Source organism: Macaca nemestrina, chromosome 11 (genome assembly GCF_043159975.1).
Source record: "Macaca nemestrina isolate mMacNem1 chromosome 11, mMacNem.hap1, whole genome shotgun sequence".
Classification (NCBI taxonomy): Eukaryota; Metazoa; Chordata; class Mammalia; order Primates; family Cercopithecidae; genus Macaca; species Macaca nemestrina.
The window spans coordinates 66993207-67002863 of NC_092135.1; positions in this window are offsets into that span (position 1 = coordinate 66993207).

A 9657-nucleotide genomic window follows, 5' to 3' on the forward strand; every position below is an offset into this window, starting at 1 on the left:
CTGCACAGCAAAAGAAACTATCATCAGAGCAAACAGGCAACCTGCAGAATGGGAGAAAAATTTTGCAATCTATCCATCTGACAAAGGTCTAATATCCAGAATCTACAAGGAACTTAAACTTATTTACAAGAAAACAACAAAACAACTCCATTAAAAAGTGGACAAAGGACATGAGCAGACACTTCTCAAAAGAAGACATTTATGCAGCCAACAAACATATGAAAAGAAGCTAAACGTCACTGATAATTAGAGAAACACAAATCAAAACACAATGAGATGCCATCTCACACCAGTCAGAAGGGTGATTATTACAAAGCCAAGAAACAACAGATGCTGGTGAGGCTGTGGAGAAACAAGGGTGCTTTTACACTGTCGGTGGGAATGTAAATTAATTCAACCATTGTGGAAGACAGTGTGGCAATTCTTCAAAGACCTATAATACCATTTGACCCAGCAATCCCATAACTGGGTATATACCCAAAGGAATATAAATCATTCTATTATAAAGATACATGCATGCGTATGTTCATTGCAGCACTATTTACAATAGCAAAGATAGAGAATCAATAGAAATGTCCATCAATGATAGAGTGGATACAGAAAATTTGGTAAATATACACCATGAAATACTATGCAGCCATAAAAAGGAATGAGATAATGTCCTTTGCAGGGACATGGATGGAGCTGGAAGCCGTTATCCTCAGCAAACTATCACAGGGACAGAAAACCAAACATCACACGTTCTCAGTTATAAGTGGGAGTTGAACAATGCAAACAGATGGACCCAGGGAGGGGAACAACACACAATGTGGCCTGTTGGAAGGTTGCAGGGAGGAAAAGCATCAGGAAAAATAACTAATGCATGCAGGGTTTAATACCTAGTTGAAGGGCTGACAGGTGCAGCAAACCACCATGGCACATGTTTACCAGTGTAACAAACCTGCACATCCTGCGCATGTATCCTGGAACTTAAAATTAAACTTAATTTAATTAAAAAAAAAGGAAGAAAACTAGCACAAGACAAGGATGCCCTCTCCCATCATGCCTATTCAACATAGTATTGGAAGTTCTGGCCAAGGCAAATAGGCAAGAGAAAGAAATCAAAGGCATTTAAATAGGAAGAGAGAAAACCAAACTATCCCTGTTTGCAGATTACATGATTCTATATCTAGAAAACTCCATTGTCTCAGCCCAAAAGCTTCTTAAGCTGATAGCAACTTCAGCAAAGTCTCAGAATACAAAATCAATGTGCAAAATTTGTTAGAATTTCTATACAACCACAACACTCAAGCCAAGAGCCAAATCACAAGTGAACTCCCATTTACAGTTGCCACAAATGGAATAAAATACCTAGGAATACAGCTAACTAGGGAGGTGAAAGATGTCTATAAAGAGAACTACAAACCACTGCTCAAAGAAATAAGAGATGACAGAGACAAATGGAAAAACATTCCACGCTCATGGATAGGAAGCATCAATATCATGAAAATGGCCATATTGCCCAAAGCAATTTATAGATTCAATGCTACTCCCATTAAACTACCATTAACATGCTTCATAGAACTAGAAAAAAACTATTTTAAAATTCAGATGGAACCAAAAAAGAACCCAAGTAGCCCAGGCAATCCTAAGTACAAGGAACAAAGCTAGAGGCATCACACTACCTGACCTCAAACTATACCACAGGGCTACAGTAACCAAAACAGCATGGTACTGGTACAAGAACAGACACATAGACCAATGGAACAGAATAGGAACCAAGAAATAAAACCGCACACCTACAACTATCTGATCTTCTACAACCCTGACCAAAAAAAAAAAAATCAATGAGGAAAGGATTCCCTATTCAATAAATAGTGTTGGGATAACTGGCTAGCCATATGCAGAAGATTGAAACCCCTTACCCTATATACAAAAATTAACTCATGATGAACTAAAGACTTAAATGTAAAACCCAAAACTATAAAAACCCTGGAAGACAACCTAGACACGACCATTCAGGACATAGGCACGGGCAAAGATTTCATGACAAAGACACCAAAAGCAATTACAACAACAAAAAAAATTGACAAATGGGATCTAAGTAAACTAAAGAGCTTCTGCACAACAAAAGAAACTATCAACGGAGTAAACAGACAACCTACAGAATGGGAGAAATTTTTTGCAAACTATACATCTGACAAAGGTCTAATATCTAACATCTACAAGGAATTTAGACATATTTAAGTGGGCAAAGGACATGAACAGACACTTCTCAAAAGAAGACATACATGTGACCAACAAACATATGAAAAAAAGCTCAACATCACTGATCATAAAAGGAATGCAAATCAAACCACAATGAGATGCCATTTCACATCAGTCAGAATGTCTACTATTAAAAAGTCAAAAATATTAATAACAGATGGTGGTGAGGTTGTGGAGAAAAAGGAATGCTTATACAATGTTGGTGGGAGTGTAAAATAGTTCAACCATTGTGGAATACAGTGTGGCAATTCCTCAAAGACCTAGAGACAGAAATACCATTTGACCCAGCAATCCCATTACTGGTTTTATTCCCAAAGGAATATAAGTCATTCTGTTATAAAGATACATGCACGCATATGTTCATTGCAGCACCATTCACAATAGTAAAGACATGGAATCAACCTAAATGCCCATCACTGATAGACTGGATAAAGAAAATATGGTATATATTCACCACAGAGTACTGTGCAGCCATAAAAAGAACGAGATCATGCCCTTTGCAGGAACATGGATAGAGCTGGAGGCCATTATCCTTAGCAAACTAATGCAGAAACAGAAAACCAAATACCACATGTTCTCACTTATAAGTGGGAGCTAAATGATGAGAACACATGAACACATAGAGGGGAACAACACACACTGGGGCCTATCATAGGGTGGAGGATGGGAGGAGGGAGAGAATCAGGAAAAATAACTAATGAATACTAGGCTTAATACCAGGATGACAAAATAATCTGTAAACAAATCCACATGACACAAGTTTATCTATATAACAAAACTGCACACGTACCCTTGAACTTAAAATTAATGTATATTTAAAAAGGAAGGTCATGGTTCCCTTATGACAGAAAAAAACCCCATATATATATATATAGAGAGAGAGAGAGAGAGAGAGAGAGGGAGAGAGAGAGAAACAAATATCATAGAGAATAAAAGATTAAATGGATGTATTCTAAATTGTAATAGTGATTGATTGTAACAATGTGGATTCTGAAGTAAGACAGATCTAAGTCTGAATAAGTTAATTTGATCAGTTATTTAACCCTCCTGAGTCTGTTTTCTCTACTATAAATTGGAGCCGAAACAACAGCATGGGGTTGTTGTGCTAATTAAATAAGATAATACTTGCAGAGTAGTACTTGGCACAAAAAATTAAAGATTGTTAGTATTACTCTGATTTGATAAATAAGGAGTACTTTTTCTTCTTTTTGCTTATCTCCTATTTTTGTTAGATGAGACTGAATCATTTCACTTAATTAAAAAAACTAAGAAGAACAGTACAGAACATTTCCTGGGATTATTGGCCCTGGGGATTTTGTTTAAATAAGCCTCCATACAGATGGACAGAGCCAAAACCACAGTGCTAGAGCTGTGATTCAACAAGGAAAGGCTCTCCTTCCTTTGAGAGGAGTTGGAAAAACAGGTCCCCCTGCACAGGGAAAACTCAGGAGAAACACAGAGTGCCACTGATAGCTGGAAAATTAACCTGTGTTAGGCCAGATCTACTTCACTACAGGCCATTTTCTATAGCCAACCAACTTCAACAGGGTAGTTATAACGATATGTCCTTTATTTTTGGAAGTTTCATGAACATTACCATTCCCAGGATATGATGTGTAAGGGAAGAAAAATTTCTTTCCTCACTGTTTGTCAGGTTCATGGCTAAAGCCCCATGACAACAAACAAATTAACAAGAGAAAAACATACAAATTTATTTAATAAATGTTTTACATGACACAGGAGCCTTCATAAATAAAGATCTGGAGATCCAGGTAAACCTGTGTGTTTTTATGCAAGGAAGAGTGAATAGTTGTGCAGCTAGAGGGGCTATGAGCTAATGGTAATAAACGGGGAGATTTAGCAAGGCTTATTTGTTCAGATTCTTCTGTCTTCGTGTCTTCAGAGACAGGCGCACTTCTTTCCCCCAGATACAGGGAGGGCACCTCTGGAATGAGGGTTTTATGACCTACTTCAGGGGAAGGTCAGCTACATTTTATGACCTGCTTCAAGAAAGAAGGGGCAAGGGTGAACGTGACATACTGCTTCTGCCATTTCCTCAAATGCTAAGATTCCATATTTTAGGGTAACGTGTCCCAAACCCCGTCAATTTTGCACTCGAATTAGTTTATAGGCAGTTTGCCTTCAAACTAATAATTTACATTTTAAAATAAACAACTACCATAAAGTCAAGTTTATGTTCTTGTAGTCAAGCAGGACAGTAACACGATATTCAGAAAAGCACAAAGGGGGATAGTCTTTCACAAATTTCAGTAAACATAATAGTGTCAATGAACCTTGCAAACTAAATGAATCCAGTGTATCTAGAGGATAAAGATATTTAGGTGTAAAACCACCAACTATTCCAGATATTGCAAGCTTTTTGAGGGTCAAGTTAGTGTCCTATATTATTTGTATTTCCAAAAACACTTGGCAAAGTATTTTGCACAAGACATACTTGGGACCCGATTGTCCTGTATTATTTGTATTTCCAAAAACACCGGGCAAAGTATTTTGCACAAGACATACCTGGGACCTGATTGGTTTTGTTGATTACTATCCAAAATACTTGTATTGACATTTGTGAGGCAGTACTGCCTTGCAGGTACAGGCTCAACCTCATAACCACAGGGAAAGCATTTGATGCATTTTAAAAAATAGCAATGAGGTATCTACTTTTCTGACACCATATGGCAAAGGAACAGTGAACATTTGAACGGGTATTCAGAAAGTGTAAAATTCTGACAGCAAAACTATAACTTCCATTGTGTTGGCAGCCCATTCTTAAGATGATACTCATCCTGGGCACAGGTATCGGACCTGAAATTAATCTCAGTGTATCCCCCTCCTCCTCTAAAATCTAGTTTTTAACTCTAACTCAGGAGAATGTTTAAGTCAGGAGAATTTTTAAAAATATCAAAATCAGTCTTTAATTTCTTTTAAAAATATGTGCATATTTGTAAAATATTCTGTATAAATAAAGTGTGGTCATGTTATTTTTTTAAATTTTATTTTATTTTTTCTGGAGACAGAGTCTCACTCTGTCACCCAGGCTAAATGCAGTAGCGCGATCTCGGCTCACTGCAAGCTCCATCTCCCAGATTCACGCCATTCTCCTGCCTCAGCCTCCCAAGTAGCTGGGACTACGGGTAACCGCCACCACGCCTGGCTAATTTTTTGTATTTTTAGTAGAGATGGGGTTTCACTGGGTTAGCCAGGATGGTCTCGATCTCCTGACTTGGTAATCTGCCTGCCTCGGCCTCCCAAAGTGCTGGGATTACAGGCATGAGCCACCGCGCCTGGTCTGGTCATGTATTTTAAGCTTTTTATAATTGAATACTTAAAACATACATAAAAGTAGACAGAATAGTATCATGAATGCCCATGTACATATCACCAGCCCCACCAACAACCCATGGGTCATCCTGCCCTGTCCACCACCTTTATCCATTCCTTACAGTCCTGCATTATTTTGAAATAAATCCCAGATATTATATATATTTCATTCATTAATATTTAGGTTAAATAGGTAAGTAATTGACCTAAAAGATAAAAACTCTTTTATAAATAACCGTATTATTCTCATATCTGAAAAATTAATATTCCTTAATTATCAATTATCCATTATTTACATTTATAATTGTGTCATAAACATTGTCATAAATAGATTTGTTGTTTTAAAGCTTGTTCCTTCATTTTCTCTGATTGTTTTGTTTTAGATAAATATTGTCATAAATAGATTTGTTGTTTTAAAGCTTGCTCCTTCATTTTCCCTGATTATTTTGTTTTAGATTCAGGGGTTACTTATGCTTGTTTGTTACACAGGTATTACATGTGTAAGGGGGGATATTGGGCTTCTAGTGTACTCATCACCCAAATACTGAACATTGTACTCAAAAGGTAATTTTTCAACCCTCATCCTCCTCCAACCTCTCCGCTTTTGCAGTCTCCACTGTCTATTATGTCCACCTGTGTCCATGTGTACCCATGGCTTAGCCGTCACTTATAGGTGAGAGCATGCCGTATTCCTTCTCCATTTTGTGTGTGTGATTTATTTCTATTGAATAAAACAATTTGTTTGTATTTCAGATTCCCCTGCTGGTTTGATGATTAGAGAATAGTTGCACTTGTTTCCTTTATTCTCTGTTTTTCCTGTGAATAGGTCATTGGATGTAAAGGCCCCATTCAATTCAGGTTTTTTCGTTTTGGGGTTTTTTGGTGTTGGGAAGACTTTTTTCTTGCTTTCATTGTGTCAGATCCTATCATTTTCAGTGAAGTTTTTAAAAGCTAACTTTTCTTTTTTTCTCTTACCTCATCCTTGCCTTTGTTTTGCCCACACCTTCTATCTGCAAGTAACCCATATTAAAAATAGAGTGCATACCCTTTCATATTTTTCTCCATATTCACATAGGTATCTTTACACCTGCACACACAGAGTTTGCTTTCCAAAAATGAGGTCACAGAAAGCCTTCCAAGTCAAATAGTAGAGCTCGAGTTTGTTCTATTTAGTGGCTGCAAAATAATATTCCACTGTGCATATGCACCACAATTTATTCAGTTATCTCACTACTAGTGGGCACTTGCTTTGCTCCCAGTTCTTTTTGCCCCATCCTGTTCATATACATTTATATACATTTATACAGGATAGAATCCTAGGAGTAGGATTTTTGTCTCAAATAGTAGCTTTTTATTTTAACAGATGTTTTTTCTGGACAGCTTTCAAAAAAGGCTGTAGCAATTTACATATCCATCAGCAAAGGATGAGATCACCCTTTCCCCCACAATCTTAAATAGCCTCAAGGAGCCAGCAAGGATCAGCAGTTCTTCAAGGAGAGGGGAAACTCTATGAGATTCCCTACTCAGCAATAAATGAGCTAACAGTGAATTATTCCTCAATAGAAAGGCCTCTTTCTGGCATCTTTGGATCTCTTTAGCCAAGTAGGCCTCACACAGAACCAAAGTCCAGGACACCCCAAACCAGGGTCTGAAGACAGTTGTCTCTAACTCACTCCTCCCCACCTCGTGAATCCCTGTGAGTTCTTTCCTACTGGATAGTACTTGCATATTACACAATCGGCTGCATCTAGCATCTGCTCTTAATTTCATTTGATATTTTAATCATCTCAGTTAAGATTCTGGGAAAAAGAAGTTGCCTGGGATTGAAAGAAACTAGGAAACTTAGCGAGATCATTCTTAAGCCAGGTAAAAAAAATTTTAATGCTCACATATGCATATGTGATGGTCACACCAAAAGGAGCACCCACCTCCCTCCCTGTGTGATAGATACATTTTCTTAGCCTCCACCTTTCCTTCTTTCAAGTCTCCCTGTTGCTGAAAATCTGGTGATTCTGTTCATTTGTTACTTTCATTCTCAACCATCTTCCCTCTTGCTCCATCTACCAGAACAATAACCCCCAATATAATACTTCTCACCTCACTTTTCAACGCAGGACCTCTTGTTGGGTAAGCTAAAAGGATATGTGTTCTGTAAATAAGGAAAGTCTTTGTTCAAAGAATGTATCAAATGTTCCCATGACTCCATCCCTAACTATTTGTATATCTAAAGATCATATAGTAGAGAGAAACAAAAGATTAGCCCTGCTTCATCTTACAGCTGGGAGAGTCATGAAAGGCCAAATGGGTAACAAAGCTCCTAGTTTTGACCAAGCCTAGCTACAAAGAAGCTACTTAAATGTCAAAGGCATTGTTTGTATAAAAAGGGAACCAATGTACAGGTTCCCTTTATAGTAGAAATAAGAGAACTGCCTGTTGACAAAGGGAGGAGGAAGAAAATACAAAGTACACTTTTAAAACATGAAGGCTTCATAGCAGTTCATAGTCGTTCAGAGAAACATGTTCCACTGAGAGTGACCTGGGAGAGAGGATTACATTATTATGCCAGAAGGAAGAGGCCACTGTGCATGCCCCATCACCAGCCTCACCCTCCTGGTCAGCCTTACAAGAATGACACTAGATATACTCCAGGAGTTGGACCCACCACAGCCTGCACACTGGAGTAAGTGCTTTCCTCCAGTCAAAGCTCATCTTAGAATTATCTGGGACTTAGACCATCCCCAGAACGGTGCAGTTGCAGGAAGCCTGATGTATGTCACCTGAGACAGCCTTGGATCTGAGTTTCCTCCTTACGTTTTGGTATTTGGAAGTGGGTGGAGAAGACACTCTTGGGTAGAAGTATGGGAGGCATACAAATTTAGAAGAAAAAGGATGACTCTATCTTTAGTGTGTTGTCTATGGCAGTATCTAGCCTTCCCACTGTATACTTACATTCCACCTACAAACATTAAAATAAAATCCACAGTGCACTCCTTTGTTTTAAAGAGGAACTAAGAAAAAAACTCAAATTGTCAATTTGGTTCCGGATTTTTTTTTTTAATGGGATCTTTGATCGGAAGTCAATATAGGAAGAGCTCTGAACAAAGTAGCACTTTCAAAGGTTGCATATTAAAGAGGCGAAATGAAAGACAACTTAGCACTTGAGATGTGAATTTGAATGTGTATATGGTTACAGTCTGGATAAGACACTGTTAACAAATGATTTCATTAACTCATCGCCTATGTGCGACCACTGGACAAGGGGAAGGGGTGTTCCGGCTGTGGTGCCATATACTGAAACTGAACCCATGAATTGGGCCTACTGGAATTGAGGGACAAGCCAGATAGATGGCAAGAATTCTGATTTCCAGTATGCAAATCAGTCTAAACATTTGACTTTTTAAAAGTCTATTTGGAAAGGTTTTGAAACAGGGCTGCACTAGGCAAGATCATTAAGTAAGCAAAACTTTAACTATTGTTATAACCATGTCTTTGCCCGGGTGCATGAGGCTCTCTTCTTCTCTTAGTGACAATAACATGCTCACAGGAAGGGTTCAATATGAATTATTTACACCCTACTTCATGTGGATTTAAGTCAATATATTATCTATGAAGTTTTATATTTAAGCCATACTTGTGAAACGTTGAAGAGGAAAAAGTATATTTAGCACATTTGGGGCACCCTAAATGTGTACCTGAGTAAATTTCAGTTTTTTGAGTTGTTTGTTTGTTTTTGTTTGTTTGTTTCTCTTTTGAGAGGGAGTCTCGCTCTGCCCCCAGGCTGGAGTACAGTGGTGCGATCTCGGCTCACTGCAAGCTCCGCCTCCCGGGATCATGCCATTCTCCTGCCTCAGCCTCCTGAGTAGCTGGGACTACAGGCGCCCGCCAATACGCCCGGCTAATTTTTTTGTATTTTTAGTAGAGACGGGGTTTCACCGTGTTAGCCAGGATGGTCTCGATCTCCTGACCTTGTGATCCACCCGCCTCGGCCTCCCAAAGTGCTGGGATTACAGGCGTGAGCCACTGCGCCCGGCCTGTTTGTTTTGAGACAGAGTCTCACTCTGTTGCCCAGGCTGGAGT